This window comes from Musca autumnalis, unplaced genomic scaffold (genome assembly GCF_047663935.1).
Source record: "Musca autumnalis isolate F117 unplaced genomic scaffold, ASM4766393v1 scaffold_3, whole genome shotgun sequence".
In the NCBI taxonomy this organism is placed as follows: Eukaryota; Metazoa; Arthropoda; class Insecta; order Diptera; family Muscidae; genus Musca; species Musca autumnalis.
Genome location: NW_027411866.1, coordinates 100,037,474 through 100,055,332, shown reverse-complemented (window position 1 = coordinate 100,055,332; position 17,859 = coordinate 100,037,474).

Sequence of the window (17,859 nt, the reverse complement as noted above, 5' to 3'; positions counted from 1 at the left end):
TTCCCAAAGGTGTAAATGAAAAGAATCCCCGTTTTTCTGCACCCTCACCAAATCACCAGACACCATCCTTATTTACAGTCCAACAATATTGTTAATTAGTCCCATTTAATAACAGCATCGATTATCACTTTATTTTTTACTGTCAAGAAATATTTTTCATTTTTTCGTGACTGCAACTAATTGTATAAATTTGATATAAACTTCCGTGTGCGATATTCCAACAGCCATGGAGTATTTGTTGGCAAATAAAAATAGAAATATTCGAAATTATTTTAACACTGTCACCAGCAGACGACGACGACGTAGTGAACAGCCAGCCAACTCCAGTAGAAGCCATAAAAAATAATGTCCTTAATAAATAATTCTTATTACATCTCGGCGTAGAACGACGCCAACACCATGGAATAGTGGAGAAAAAAGTTATATCAAAAGTAAATTAGAATGATAAAAAATACAAAATAAAACCTAAAACAGTGAGTTCAGCGCAACAGGAAGAAGGACAATATCATCACCGTCAATGAAATTATTCTGTATCATATGTAAAAGTAAATCGAACATTTCAGGAACGGAAACAGGGAAACTGCTCTCTATATGCCGTTCTTTTGCGTCGATGGATGGTGGGTGGTCTCCGAGTATGAGATTAACACAGTACCTTTGCACTACCTTTGCAACTGCATAAGTGTGACAGCCTGATAGGGTCGTTAATCTAGAGGTTCTGGCTTGTACCTTTGGATCTCTCTCTAGATCATGAAGATCTCTCCTGGCGTGCCTAAGTGGATTGTGGCAGGAATGCTCACGACGGTAAGCAGGTACAGCATCGACAACATCTTGTTATACTGACACAACAGTAAAATCTTCGTCACACAGTGGTTCAGGAATCAATTTTCCTGGCCAAAACCCCAATTTTGTTGTTGTCACCGATTGTTAATTTCTATATGAAATTCGATAGTAAACTAATTGAAACTAAGGAACCAAAAAACTAGGTCAAAACATTGGAAGGTGGGGAGGTGACGTGCTCCTAAAGACGAAAATTTTTCCCCAATTTTGAAAATACGTAATTTTCGCAAATTTCTGGAGAAAGAAATAGCTATTACTCGGAAACTATAACAGATATTATATTCATTGTGTTTTTGTTAGGTAGGTAGGATTGTTGTACCGTAGCTTTTACACGAAGTGAGCAACTTTATTTTTCCTCAGGTTCTAAATTTTAGTGAAATTCCAAATTTAGTTGACTAGAACTTTTAGGGAACAGTATGGAATAGGCTTTCATTTTCACAGAATGATGCCTGAGAGTGTCGTCTTTCAGTTTATATATACTTTGTACACGTCCCGTTCCATCCGTTGAGCACTTTTTATACCCTACACCACTATGTGGGGAGGGTATTATAAGTTGGTTTTGGCCAAAAAGTTTGTAACGCATCGATATAATGGTCGTAGACCCATACTTATATATACCAAAATGAATGTCTCGATGAGCTGAGTCGATGTCGATGGCTATGTGTGTCCGTCCGTCAGTCCGTCCTTCCGTCCGTCCGTCTGTCCGTCTGTCCATCTAAACCTTGTAATCACGCTACAGGTCGCAATTTTGATAGGATCGTCACGAAATTTTGGGTGTTAATGGGGGTCCCACAGAGGAATAAACCTATTGATTTTGGTAATGGTCAGATATTATTCAGGGGTCGGAATGTGATGGTTGATGGTTGGCATACATCCCACTTTTCCATTTTTTATTTGAGTTATTCTGACGATGCACTTAAACGCGTTTCAATAAAATTGACCTGTATTAATGAAGACATTCAGAGCAAAGGCGCTAAGCTATCCCAATTTTAATATTTTGAATTTTACCAGTCAAAAGCTTATGCACAGGGGAAGTGGTGTAAGGGTATCACATAGTCGGGCTCGACCAGACTATAGCCTTGGCTCACTTGTTTAAATTTAAATTTTCCCATATAAATTATAGCTTTTTTACACAAATGAACATTTTTGACATAAATGAGTATTTTTTAACAAATTTTAAATTATTTGAAAAAAATTTAAAAATTTTATTCTGCACACATTTAAAAACTTCCAAAGATTTTATAAAAAAAGGAAATTAGTGGACTTTAAAAAAAGTAAATTTTTGGGGAACGAAAAGCAATCAAACTAAACTAAATATTACAACTCTATAAACACCAAATAATTAAAAAAATTTCAGGAGTTATAACAGCGACAAAAAGCTATAGTCAACTAACACTCTATCACTTAAGCAAAGCTAGAAGCAATTTTTAAGGAAAATAAATATTGTAAAACAAAAGTGCACTTTTAAGTTAATTTCTAGCTGTTTCGCGGTGTAAATTGCAAAACTGAATATGAGGCATTTGTAATGGCATACTTAGCAATGGAATTCAAGAAGAATCTTACTAGTTCTATGTACTTTAATTTTTGAGTAAAGTTCCACTAATGTTCCGATATTTCGCACTGTGCCATGTAGCTAACTTCCCGTTGCACAAAAACTCGAAAAATGTGTTGCTGATTTTTTTTTATAATTTTATGGTTTTATTTTCTTGAGAACATTAAGCAATCGTGAAAGAACGCGTTGTGGTTGTTGTAGTAGCGCAAATATGTTCGTTCGTATATCTTTATGTTATCTGTTTCTGATCACAGTAAGTCTAGATTTAAAAATTCTACAAACTGGACTGGCTGCGTCCGTAAAGAATCTGGAGACATGTGAGCGGTTTTAACTGGGCAGTTCAACAGATGCAATGTGCCATGCGGCCCAATCCACAAGCAACACATGTGATCGGTATCGCTTCGGGCCCAATATGAATTGAGATGGCTGCATCGTCCGGGACTTACTTACTTAGCTGGCCCATTACAGAAAATTTGTTCCATAGGCCGAACTAAGAAAAGATCTCCAATTCTCTCTGTTTAATGCTTCGCTTTCTGGTATACCGTGCCCTGTCATCTCTAAATCCATTTGTTTGCGCCATCTATTCTTTGGCCTGCCAATTCTGCGTGCCCGCAATGTGGCTCGAATTTATACGCCTTTTTAGCGGCTTCATCATCGCTCATTCTTATTATATGGCCTGGCCAACGCAATCGCTGCATCTCGATGTCGTTGTATAGAAGATACAGCTCGTGGTTCATATGACGTCGATATTCACCGTCAACGCAGATCGGTCCGTAGATCTTTCGAAGAATTTTTCTCTCAGAGCTGTGGCTTTGTTTTTAAAGTGCTTACTTAAGTGCTTACAAAGGCCAATACAATTCTTCTTTTTATTTCACAACTGATATCGTTTGTTTCCGGCGGTGCCGAGGTATACGAAGTCTTTTACTACCTCAAAATTATGGGAAGCAACTAACAGTTGGTCCGATCTCAATGGACGCATTGCGCGTCGACACCATAAACTTGGTCTTCTCGCCGTTTACCGCCAGACTCACCTTAGCAGATTCTCCTTCGACCTTCATAAAGGTATCGGTTACTTCTTTTACTGATCGTCCCATGATGTCTATATCATCAGCATAAGCAAGTAACATGTGGCTATTGGTGTAGATTGTGCCACTTCTTTTGACGTTTGCCTCTCGTATAATCTTTTCTAGCAAGATGTTGAAAAGATCACACGAAAGGCTGTCTCCTTGCCTGAAACCTCTTTTGGTACAAAACTCTTCGAAGAGGTTCTTTCCTATTTTTACTGAAGATCTTGTGTCAGTTAGAGTCATTTTACAAAGCCGAATGAGCTTTGCGGGGATACCAAATTCAGACATTGCTTGGAATACCTTTGAACATAGCGGGCTGTCGAAGGCTGCTTTATAATCGACAAAAAGGTGGTAGGTGACGATCTGCATCTCTTGACACTATCTTGTAGACGATAGGGAGAAGACTTACGCCCCTATAGTTGGAGCATAAAGACTTATCTCCTTTCTTATGGACAGGACACAGGATGGTTAGGTTCCAATCGTCGGGTACGCGTTGCTCCTGCCCGATGGAGCTAACTAGCTGATGCATACACCTTATCAGCTTGTTGCCTCCGGTTTTAAACAGCTCGGCTGGTAGGCCATCAGCTCCTGCTGCCTTATTATTCTTCAGCCGGTTTATTGCTGTCATTACCTCATCTTGGCCGGGTGGTATACATTCAATACCATCTTCTGGGATTGGATCTGTGGTATCTTCGCCGACTTCGCTATTATTGGATACCAACAGTTTGGAAAAATTATCTTTCCATATCCTTAGCACACTATCTGTATCAGTTACCAGATTACCTTGCTGGTCTCTACAGGAGGATGTGCCAGTTCCAAAGCCATCAGTTTGATGTTTTACTCTTTGGTAGAATTTTTGGACTTCATTCTGTCTCCTGTACAGTGAGATGGAAAAGACGTTTCTCCTCTCTCCTTTTCTCCCGATACCTCTCTCGAGCGCTACGCGTTGCTACGGATTGTAAAGTAACCCTATATGCCGCATTTTTCTCTTCGGTTGCAGTACGACACTCCTGGTCATACCATGGATTTCTTGATGGTTGTCTCTGGTATCCAAGTAATGATTTTGCGGCTGTTTGCATGGAGTGGGCAATGTTTTGACATTGTACTGATATGTTATCGGGACGAGGAGTGCTTTGATTAAGCAGTTGGGCCAGGTGAGTGGAATATGCTGTTTCTATCTGTTAAGATTGCAGCTTACCGATGTCCAACTTCCTTGATGTGTCTGTTCTCACTTTGTTGGCTACGTTTAATCTGGTATGTACCTGGGCTGTAACAAGGTAGTGGTCCAAGTCTATGTTTGCACCTCGGAACGATCGTACATCCAACACGCTTGATGTATGTCTTCCATCTATCACAACGTGATCAATTTGATTTCTTGTTCTTTGATCTGGCGACAGCCAGTTGCCTTATGAATATCGAGATGCTTAAATCTGGTACTGCTAACTACCACGTTTCTTGCAGCTGCAAAGTCTATCAGCCTTATACCATTGTCAGATGTTTCACTGTAGAGACTGAATTTCCCGACTGTTGGGCCAAAGATATTCTCCTTTCCAATTTTGGGATTAAAATCGCGTAGTATATTTTTAATGTCATGGGTAGGACAACCGTCATAAGTTTCTTCTAAGCGCTCGTAAAATATATCTTTGGTCTGTTCGTCCTTGTCTTCAGTGGGAGCATGAGCGCAAATAAAGCTGATGTTGAAGAATGTTGCTTTAAATCGAATTGCAGCGAGTCTTTCATTCACTGGGTTGAAGCTGGAGAACAGATGTTTTAACTACAAATCCGCAACCAAACTCATGCTCTGTGTCATGGCAGCTATAATACAGTGCGTCACCTTTAGGTGTTGTTGTGACGCCTTTCCCGTTCCATCGTATTTCCTGTATGGCAGTAATATCGGCCTTGTACTTTTCAAGTACATCTGCCAATGCGTAAACTGCAGCTTTTCTATAAAGAGTGCGAATTAGCAGATCATGGTCCTTAAAACGTTTGCGGGGGTCGTCAACTTTTGAGGGATTTGTTTTTCTTTTCGTTCGTTTTTTCATAGTATGCTGTTTTTTCTAGGGGAGGGTTACTAACCCGACGCCCAAACCCAAGTTTTTAACGTTCTTATGGGTGAACGCGCGGCACATGTTAGCTCACTACCTTTAACGGGTGTTAAAGGCAGTTCCCCAGGTGACACTACAGGGTCAGTGTCCACTTGAGATGAAAGAGGGACCAAGATAAATCCTGGGCTTTGCCATGTTAAAGCCGGTCGGGACCGTTCCTTGGTATCTTCCATCCCCTACGTCACGCATGGTCCGGGACTTAATTATGCTAAAATCACTCGTGCATGTCTTGTTTGATGTAATATATTTTTGAATGCAATTTGGAGAGAGAATGTTCCTTCTGTATTTTATTTTATGGAACACGATTGAACGAACGATGATGAATTTTTGTTTCTTCTTTCTGAATCTTAAGGTTTCACCGTTTCAACATTGCGCTCCAATAATATCGACTAACACTGTTATTGCCATGTTGCACTACTACTGTCAGGCACACTGTCGCTAAACTGTACAACAGTTAAAAATTATGAGTTAAAAAGGTAATGGTCAAAACAATATAAATGCTAATAAGGCTTTAACTTGTTAAAATTATGACAAAAATGTATGGCAAACCAAATACACACAAACACCATTGTTTGGTAACAAGGCGCATACTATCCATGGTGTTATTGGGTTTGAAAACTTTTTAAACAAGTAAAAACGTATCAGTCAGTTTTGCCGACAGAGATATGCCCTCAGCCTGTGTGTGAACTGGAACACTTCTTTCCAAAAAAAGTTACTAAAGGAATCGCCCGACATAGTGAGGTTGGAAGTGGGTTTTACTTTGGGAGTCATTCCACGGTGGAAGGTGTTTACACCTGGGAAGTTTTTCTTTGGCAACCTATGAGAAGTTTTTCTTTGGCAATCTCACACAACCCCGATGAAAGTGTTTGCAAAACACACCAAAAGAAAAGAATTATTAGTATAGGTCCACGTCTTCCTATATCCCCCATAGAAACATACCTCTTGATTTTTGGTATTTTTTTAGGTTGTAGCCACATTATCTTACCGAAATATCGGAAATTTAGTATTTAGTCTTCCTTGAGTCTAACAACTTTCCGCGTAAATTTATTGGTATAGATCGACGAAATTGCTGAAATTTAGTATTTAGTCTTCTTCGTAAACGAAAGCAAACTAATTGTTCCATTTTACCTCAATACAACTCGTAGTGGAGGGTATTACAAGTACGGCCCGCCGAACTTAACGCCATTCTTACTTGTTTAACATAGTTTAGACATTTGGATATCAGGGGCCAAATAACTTCTCCAATTAAAATTGTGGCCAGGAATGAAAACTAATTATTCCATTTTAGTTCATAAAATTTTTTACTTTAAATTTTTTTACTTGTTATATATTAGGCCAGGATCTTCGGATCAACCAGCGTAACAACTACAAATGTGACTGGGGTCATATTTTCTTTCTCGATAGAGTGACATAACCGTTGCCCATAATTCACTAATTTCGGCTCAAATGGTGCAACTCTTTAGATGATGTAGCCACTTGTTCTGCCTACCGATTAATCTCCATTGTCAGCTCCCCAACTTGGGGTCACTGAGACTGGCTCTAGGCGGCGGTACTAGTAATAAAAAGCGGAGTTTGCTTGTCCGTCGACTCCGCTGGGTAAATTGGAATCACTTCGGGTATTCGACCAAAAGGTATATAGCGAGCGGCTGCAGCTCTGATGATGTCCCGAAACATACTTTCTGCTACCCGAAATCAGAAGAGTTGGGAAGATCTCTGAAGCGGTGATTAGCGGTGATGACAGTGTGGCGTTGAGAGGTAATATAATCGGCGGTCCCTTGATGGAGACAATTATGAGGAGAAGGTCTGCCCCAAGAAAAACTACGGTTTGACAAGTAACGTCATTTGTCAGAACCGGTGAACTGTGACACACTCCGCTAATTATGGTAGGGGCTTCCTCATTGACTGTGCAAAACGTAGAGATAAAAATGGGTTTCTGGACCTTTCTTCCATTCCTTACTGGCCCATTACAGAACATTTGTTTCATAAGCCGAACTAAGAAAAGATATCCAATTCTCTCTGTTTGCTAATTCGCTTTCTGGAATACCGTGCCTTTTCATCTCTGCATCCACTTGTTTGCGCTATCTATTCCTTGGCCTGCCAATTCTGCGTGCACCGCCATGTGGCACGTATTTATACGCCCTTTAAGCTGCTTTCTAATCGACAAAAATATGGTAGGTTGCGATCTACATCTCTTGGGACTTCTCCAGGATTTGCCGCAGGGTAAATATCTGGTCAATTGTGGAATTGCCAGGTCTAAACCCGCATTGGTATGGTCAAATTATTTCAATGACCACAGGCTTGTGGGCAATAGCGAGAAAACGTATGTCCCTATAGTTAGAGCATACAGTCTTATCTTCTTTCTTGTGGACAGGGCACAGGAAACTCAGGTTCCAATCGTTGGGTACTCGTTCTTCCTGCCAGATGGTGGTAACTAGCTGATGAATACACCTTATCAGGGTTTCGCCTACGGTTTTGAACAGCTTGACTGGTAAGCCTCATCTTGGCTGGGCGGTATGCATTCAATACCATCTTCTGGGATTGGATCTGTGGTATATTTGCCGTATTCGCTACTATCGGATACCAACAGTTTGGAAAAGTGTTCTTTCCATATCTTGAGCACACTCTCTGTATCAGTTACCAAATTACCTTTCTGGTCTTTACAGAAGGATGCGCCTTTACCAAAGCCGGTTTGATATTTCATTCTTTGGAAAAACTTTCGAACTTCATTCTGGCTCCTGTATATCTTGATTTTTTCACTCTCCCGCCTTTCCATTTCTATCTTTTTCCTTCGGAAAAGACGTTTCTCTTCTCTCCTTTTCTCCCGATGCCACTTTCGTGCGCTACGCGTTGCTACTTATTGTAGAGTAGCCCTATATGCGGCATTTTCTCTTCAGTAGCAGCACGACACTACTGGTCATACCATGGATTCCTTGGTGGAGGTATCAGGTATCCAAGTATGGATTTTGCTGCGGTTTGCATGGAGAGGGCAATATTTTGCCATTGTGCTGATATGTTATCGGGACGAGGAGTGCTTTCATGAAGCAATTGGGCTAGTTAAATGGAATATGCTGTAGCTATCTGTTGTGTTTGCTGCCTACCGATATCCAGCTTCCGCGTTGTATCCGTTTGTGCTTTGTTTGCAACGTTTAGACGGGTTCGTACCTTTGCTGCCATTCCTCCTGAACCATATGCTCGATCTTACCTCAGAGTCCATTGTGATTAAATTGCCAAAAGGATTCATTTTTGGGGATTTGAACAGCGATGACTCCATGTGCGGCTGCTGTTGAGGAAACTGTGGGGTGTCTCGTATTCTGATCACGACTGATGGAGTCCAGAGCAACCCCTGAGATGCACCTACTCATGACATCTATTGCACCTCGCCGAAGCTTGATTGTGGCTACAGGCTTTTCCCCCGTCCCAATATGGATAAAAAATCCGTAGCAGGAATTCCGGGATATGCTGCTCCCAACACAAAAGACGAGACAAATACAAACTTATGCCGCTGGCCGGAATACGGGTGTTGTGTACTTCCGGATCATTCCGATGCCGAAGAACCGCCATGGGATTGAATCCACCCGGTATCAAGTATTTACAGATGTTTCCACCTTTAATTACCCCCAACGCATTAATATGTTCTCGAAACATAATAGGTAGACAATAAATATAACTCAGTCCACTTTGGTAGAGTTCCATCAAATTATTTTGTCCAAAATGACTTTCTCCTAATATGTATTTCTTTCAGACACACATCAGGTTTGAATGTGGAATATAAGAATTTTTTCAGCAGGTTGTTCTCACGGCCTCTTTTGCAACTGGAAAATTTTTTAGGATGCAAGTCGGTACTCCCTGAGATTATTAACTAAAAGCTCTAAAATTGCCAGCCGGCACCTACAAACATATAACCAATCATTAACTTCTCGCTTAAAATGCTTCTAATTTTTTAAATATGCTGACTTTAAAACCCATTCATTGTCATCACATCAATAACTACTAAAGCCTATTTCGTCATTATGACTTTATTTTACAACATTTTCCTTGTTCTCCTTGCCAAAGCAAGAAGTTTGAAATTTCCTGACAATCAAATTGTCCAAATAATCATTGTGGCATTTTTTTGAGGAGGTGGTGGTGATGGTGAAATAAGCATACTACAACAATGATGGCACATCGCGCATATTGATGAGAAACCAAAACTCCATAACTGGCAACAAGAATTTAACGATAATGATAGAAAACCGCTGATTGACAAATGATGATAGAAATGTCAATGCATTGAGACTGACTGCCAAGCAGCGGCAAAAGTAACAGACACAAACCTAACAAATTCCATATGACAACGTTGACAACAGAGTGCCATAAAATCCGAGACGGAAAAGGAAAAGTTAAATTCAAGCATGGCGATAACATTTCTTTATTGTGGCGTTTGAAAATTCAGTTCATTGTTTAGTTTCTCATTTTTATAACGTCAGCCTTTAGGCTAAAGAGGGTAAGGTATATACACGGGTATATATACATAGGTATATATACGATGAAAATGCGTCTCATCGAAATTAAGGCTTTGGACCTCAAGTATGTTTGGATGATATCCTTTACAGAAAATTTGGAGTCGATGTAGCCATATGGCTGGCTGGAGCTCACGATAACTCTCGAATAAGTCAACTGATTCGGTTCAAAATTGGGCAGTAGTAATATTTTGTCCAAAAGATTTGCCATATTGGTCCACTCCCTATAACACCCCCTACAAAAGTTCAAAATTTTTCGTTAAAAAGTCGCATGATAACTCTCGAGAGGAGTAACCAATTTGGTCCATACTTTGTACGTCGTAATATTTCTACCAGGTATACATCAAGTTCGACTACCTCCCACTGATTGGTGTCAGCTATGTTGCCGTCGTCAGGACCGATGGCATCAAGTTGCCTGACAGGGACACAGACACTACTAACGCGAGGAAACCTCATCTCGGCCAGAAGCCGTCACCCCAGCAACTACATGTGCGTGTTCCTCTTATTTTTATTTTGGGAACTGTATGTCAAAGAATGCCTGCTCCGGAATCTTCTGATACACCACAGGGGTCTTCGGAGTTGTGGTGGATACAACGTTCTTCGCTTGGATCGTATGATACTTGGCAATAGTGAACTTGCAATCCTATTGCACTGTTCAGTACAGGCCTATTTCGCATGAGCTCGACTGTAGTGACCCATAGTTGGGTCTAGTGTGTACATCTCGCCGATTAATAGCTGTGTCCCACATTATTCGCCTGAAATTAAGTCACTTTTGGACAATCCACTGGTACTAGGAGGAGGATTCGGAGAATTCACCGCTACCCTAATAGCTTCCAAAGCCTGGAAAATGGTGGTGGTCCCGGCAAGGATGCCAGCAACGTTGAACCATACAGAACGATCCACTTTTGTCACCAATAGCAGGGATGCGGGCGTTGAGGCGTTACTCATCCCCAGCATCAGAGCATGTTATTCAATTGGGGATAACCTATCCCTCTATAGTAAGCAGAAGACCTTTTGAGGTCTTCTTTGGTAGACAGATGACGTTTTGAAGTATTGTATAGTAGACTGAAGACCTTTTAAGGTTTTTTAGTACACAGAAGAAGCATCATCTAGTAGGCAGAAAACGGCTTATGGTATTCCATGGTAGATAGAAGACTTTGAAATGTCTTTTATTGTAAACAGAAGACTATTTTAACAGAAGAGCCAAATCCGACAAAAGTTGTTTATGTAAGAAGCACTTCGAAGCAAATTCTGGCCTGTGTCTTAGGCAAAACTGACCATGTGGCGACCATACGGCTTGAGAAATGTAGGACTGTTAATTCTTAGTGGTACACTACAATTTTTTTGCCTTTCCTGAGAAATTCGAAAAACGAACAAGTAAAGACGAATCATTATGCATCATGGCAATGCGAGCTCTCACACATCGATTCAAACCAGCGCCTGCTTGACTTCATTTGATTCCAGAATATCAAGAAAAAAAGACGTGGTCGCCAGAAGATGCGGTAAAAGCTTTCAAGATCCATGTTTGGATGTATCTCAATCCGGGTGATATACAGGTGACCTTTTTATAACACTGAAAATCGTGTAAGGTCTCTTATGGTGGACAGAAGACCGGTTATTGTTGTAACAGTGTTTATTATTATGTTTGTATGTTCGTTCTTCTGTTCAATCTGGCTCTGGGTCTATCTACAGTTCAAGAAAGTAGCTGCTTCGATGGGATGTAACCACTGGAGTTAGATGAGTAGTTTTGGCGGGGGCAGTTGAAAAGGTGTTTTGTGTCGTGCGGACCCATGCCGCATACAGGGCAGATATCATGCACGGCGCGTTCGATTTCCGCCCAATAAGAATTTAGGCGACTGCAATATCCCTAGCGTAGTTGAACCAAAACTACTCTGGTTTGTCGTGGCAGCTGACGCTCCGCAGTTGCGATATATGGGGAATGTACTCCGAGGACTTTATTCACCCCATATTTGCTTATGGCCTTAGCAACTGCATCCGTATGAATACTATTTAAACCTTCTTGATATGCCTGTTGATCTAGGGGTTCTTTCCTATACTGTTGGACCTCCCCTTCTAGAGCATGAATGAGCATGATATGCCTGAATGTGTCGACCTAGCAAGCAGATGGTGAGTGGGATGGCCCTCACAGTAACACCCAAGCAAGTACTGAAACGAAAGCATCTCATTGTGTTGCTTTACTGGAAGAATCTTTGCCTCCTCATGTAGATGGTCCACTGAAGACTTGAGGAGACACTCTGTTGCTGTTCTCAGTACGGCATTCTGACAGGTTCGAATCTTTTTCCAATTCATATCACATAATCCCGGGGTCCAAACTGGAGCCGCATAGCTTACCACAGACCGGCCTATCGCGTTGTATATGGTCAACAAGGTTTCTTTATCTGCACACTAAATGCTGCCGGCTAGGGACTTGAGGACCTTGTTCCTGCTTTTCAGTTTGTCGTAGATAGCTGTGGCGTGCGCTCACGACTTGAACGTAGTATCGAATGTGACCCCTAAAATTTTGGGGCAGTTTGTGGTCGGAATTCTGCTACCGTCGACCACGACATTCAATTCTCTTTCAAACTGCGTTGTCCATGTGGTGAACAGAGAGGCTGGAAATCTGCATATTCCTCGCATGGAAAAAGGTGGTAAGATCGGTTAAATAGGAGCTCAGTCTCTCACAGATGTCATCAGGGAAGGTACCCGACGCCAGGATCGTGCAAGAAGTAGAGTTTAACCAGTTCCGGAGATATCAAGCCACCTTGGGGAACTCCCAGACTCACTCTACGGGGTTTGTTCCTGAATTCCACGTAAGACTGGCGTCCACATATATAGTTGACTATCCAACGTTTCAAGCTTGGCCGGAGGGTTGTCTGTTCAATGTTCTCAAACAGCGTGAAGTGCCTGACTGTATCGGACACTTTCGATAATTCAGGCGCCACCATCACTGTTCTATCACACGGCGGTCTCTGGTTGAGTCCTTGACAAATATATGTGGAGACGTAGTGCGGCGCTGTTGTCGTGCTGTGCTGATTACGGAATCCATGCTGATGATCGGCAACATGGTAGCTATTACTGATACTTGGGAAGACTAAAGCCTCAAGGGCCTTTGCTACGGGCGACGGGCCGAAATCGGTCTGTACGATTCACTTCTTTGTCTGGCAGAAGACATTTTGGGGCTTTCCCTAGTGGACAGAAGACATTTTGATGAATTCTCTAGTAGACAGAAGGTTGTAAGGTCTTCTTTAGCACACAGAAGATGGTGAAGGTTTTCAATAGTAAACATAAAACCTTTTAAGTTATTCTTTAGTACATAAGAGATTTTTGTGGCCTTCTATAGTAGACAGAAGACTTTTAATTATTTATTTAGACACTGAAGGTCTTCTAAGATCTTCCCTAGTAGACAGAAGACCTTCTAAGGTCCTCTTTAGTAGACCAACGAATTTTTATAGGCTTCTCTAGCAGACAGCAGACGTTTTAAGGTCTTCTTCAGTGCACTGAAGACGTTTTAAGGCCTTACCTAGTAGACAGAAGACCTTTAAGGTCTTCTCTAGTAGACAGAAAACCTTTAAGGTCTTCTCTAGTAGACAAAAGACTTGTTAATGTCTTCCCTAGTAGACATTAGCTCTTTTAATTTATTCTTTAGTAGACAGAAAACCTCTTAAGAGGATCTAGGTAGAGAGGCCCAAAGGTACAAAATATAACTTTTTGGTCAACAGGCTTATCAGGCTGCTTTGATGGATATTTATACTGATGTAGTCGCCGAGGTTACAAGAGTCTACCGCATGAAGAAGATCACCCACCATGCGTGGCTGCGGAAGATTCGGCTGGTGTAACCGTCTCGCATGATGGGTGGTGTTCTACTTAGAACATCGGCCCAGCATGCAACACAAGTCCGTATGATACTCTGCACCTTTTCAACTGCCGAGCCAAACCAACTCACATATCTCCACTCTCATCATGAACCCCAATACTGTTCAGTAGGGTTAGACCTTTTTTACTGTTTTTGCAAATATCAAAAATCAAGTATGAAGTATAAAAAGTTCGGCCGGGCCGAATTTAACGCCGTTCTTATTTGTTATAGATATTTTCTGACCTAATTTGAGTATTTGGGGTTTCCTTGGTCAAAAAACTTCGGCACCTAAAATTGTGGACAGGAAAGGACACTAATTATTGCAATTATTGCATTTTAGTGACGAATATTTTATGGTAGAGGGTATAAAAAGTTCGGTCTTATCGATTTTAAAGATTGTATACATGTTTTAAGTTCAATTAGTCCTTGTAACACTCCCATCGGGTCACTATGGAGTGTGGCTGTAGTCCTCTTATTGTCTATTCCAAAGTTATGCCAAATGAAGGGAATATGTATGATACCTTTCGGTCAAATATTACAGCATTTTCGGGTTTTGGTTGTTCCTTTTGTTTGGTTTTGAAAACGGCAATAAGGTTTGTCTGTTTGATGATAAATGCTAATTTGGAAATGACAACAGTTACAGCCCAGTCAATATTCAAAGACAGCACACAAAAAAACCATCCAAACTCTAAGGTTGGTTGAATTAGAGAGAAAAAACACACACAACACAATACCAAATATGCCCCTCACAATGAATTGAATTCGGTGGAATTGCTTGAAGAAAATGATGGTAAAATGTCAATAAGCAAATACAGACATGCAAACGAAGAAGAAAATTGACATAGACACTATACAATCATAGAAGAATAGGAAATAGAGAAATGATGGATGTGGATTGGAGGCAGAATTCGAACATACAGCTACATGCAGGAGTCGCTAGCCAAATAAACCTTCTTTCGAATGTCATGCCAACCAGCTATTTGTGAGTACATTCCGCCAAAGAAAGAAGGACATTAACAGACGACACAAGACAAATGAATCGAACATGTGTATTGACAATGGCAACACAAGGACTTCGCTCTTGAAGCCCAAGGAAAAAAATGTATCTCCCTCACTCTATTTCGACCAATGCCAATTCAAATGAGGATACAAGAAATTTCAAATAAGTGACAACGAATGCGTGAAGTGGAAGTGACATGACATTGCGATGTCGAACCATTTTTTAGATTGTTTTTCTAAAGGTAAGTGCATGAGAGAGGAGGGTACATTTTAGTAGAAAGATAGACGAACTCGGTAATTCCCTATAAAACAGTAGAACAAAAGTAAACTTCTTTTAAATTATAAGAAACCCCGCGCATATTATGAAAAAGAACCGAAAAATAGAAGACACGTGTATCGGGATTTTGAAAGTTTACGTCGCATTTATTGCTGTAATTTTCTTAAAATCCGTTACATCTACATATATAATGAATTCTGAGATTTGTAGTGAAATATCTCATTCTTTGACACCATATGTATAGCATAAAGTTTTATGTTACTTTCATGCGTCACCTCACAAAAGTGCAAAATAATTGCAAGCAAAAAATTCAACAACAAATTTCGGGTTTTTTACTAAAATTGATTCCTATAACTAGTAAATATTATACATACAAATTTCATGTCTTCGGTAACTTATATTAAAATTTGATGTAGAATATTTTCGACTTTGGTATTTTCTTTTTATACCCTACACCACTATGTGGGAAGGGTATTATAAGTTTGTTTTGGGAAAAATTCATGTAACACCGCGAAATATTCGTCGGAGACCCCCAATGTGGTATACCAATCTTCATATCTCGGCGAGATAAAGCGATTTTGAGAAGTGTGTCCGTCCGTCCGTCCGTCCGTGTGTCCGTCTGTCCATTATAAATTGTAATCAAACTCCAGGCCGCAATTATGGACCGATCGTCACGAAATTTGGTATGGAGGTCGGTTTCACATCAGAATAGATCGCTATTTTAATTGGTGATGATCGTGAAATATTTAGCGGGTGAAATGGACCAAAAACCTAATTTTTACCCGATTTTGTAGCTGCTCTATAGGTCGCAATAATAGTCCGATCTCCTCGAAATTTTAAATAAAGTAAGAGTATATGACAAAAAAGAAGCTTGCAATTTGAGATCGCGATCAGATAATATTTAGAGGGTTAAATGGACCACAACTTTTGTGTGAAAATTGTGTGTGCACGTGGTAAGAGTTTAGGTGGAAGAAAATGCTTATAATTTTGCATGATGATCTGATATTATTTAGCGGTTGACATAGACCATTACTTTTGTATAAAAAATATACAAAATTTATTTTTGGTCCATATTTTCATTTCTGGAGGGCATATACCGGCAAAGTAGCCTACATATGGAAAAATAACTACTGATCTTTCCCCTGATGCAAATTGCAATAATGTGTCTGCTAGATAACGCACCTACTGCCTGATATATAATGTGTTTTGTGTAGAGAACCACAATTTCCTCCCCTGCTACAAATTGTCTCTATCATGACAGAGAAATTTTCAGTTCAGTTGTCAAATTGGATTTTTATACAAATATTGCAACATGGGGTCGCCTCGCCACCTATTTTTACCTCAGGATTTAGGGTAAAGGGGATACAAACAAAATACGACCAAAGATGTGTCTCATCGAAATATTGATTTTAGACCCCAAGTATATTTGGACGAAATTCGTTTCAGACAATTTGGAGTCTATTTAGCGCTGTCCGTTCATCTGTCTTTCTAAGTTCTAGCTGGCTGGTGCGCACGATAACTCTCGAAAGGATCTACCGATTAGAACCAAATTTTATACAACGTAATATTTTACCCAAGCTTTGTTTAAGTTCGAATGTAGGCTATATCGGTCCACACCTCAGCCAAAAATGTTCAAAATTGTTTTCGAAAAATTGTGTGAACGATAACTGGCGAAGTGGACAATCGATTTGTTTCAAACTTTCCATATATTATTATTCCTTCCAGATATAGATCGGATAAGACTATATCGGTCCTAAGGGTACCTTCCACACAAAATTCGGAAAAGGGAAATTTAAGAGTCCTCTCGAATCGTTTTGAATTTTTTTCAACAGATGGTACTTGCGCCGCAAAACCGCAACTTAACTCTCAAGGGGAATTTCTGATTGGTCGAAACTTTACACATCGTATTATTTCATCCAGTCATGTGTCAGGTCGAAATATGGACTATATCGGTCCGTCCTTCGAGTACCTTGGGAAAAGTGCAGTTTGATGCTGCCGGCTTCAACTAAAGTCTGAAAAAATAATTCTCAAATATTTCCAAAACTCAGAATTTAGCTTACTAAAATGTATGTGGTATAGCCCCATATAACGATACCTACAGATTCCACGTATTTTGAAGCGACCTCGTGTTACAAAATAAATATATTTTTAGAGGCTGAAGGTATATCACCGTTAGCGCAGCTGACTTATACTATCTTCTTTGCTGTATAATTGAATATGAATAATTTTGGGATTTATAAATTTGTTTGCATGCAAAGTTTTTGAATTTCTATTCATTGTTAGTTATTTCTACCGGTATAAAATATATTTTAGATATCACAATATATGCACACACTGAACTATTTTCGAAGCATATGTGAGGTACAAGTGCACAATTTTGGACGATAGATCTGATATTTAAAGACAATTTGAAAATGTAGCAGGAGGGGCTAATCAATGTGAATTTTCCAATTTTCGAATATTTTTTAGAAATGTATAATTTATATATTTTAATTCCTACAGGTTGTGGTGTAGGGTATCACATGGTCGGCCCCGTCCGACTATAGCCTTTGCTTACTTGTTAAAATGATGTTTTGGTAGACAATCTGGAGCCAATTCGGAAAAAGTGCGTCTTTAACCGTAAAATGAGTTTTTATATTTATTTACATTTTCTACCCTTAGTATAGATTT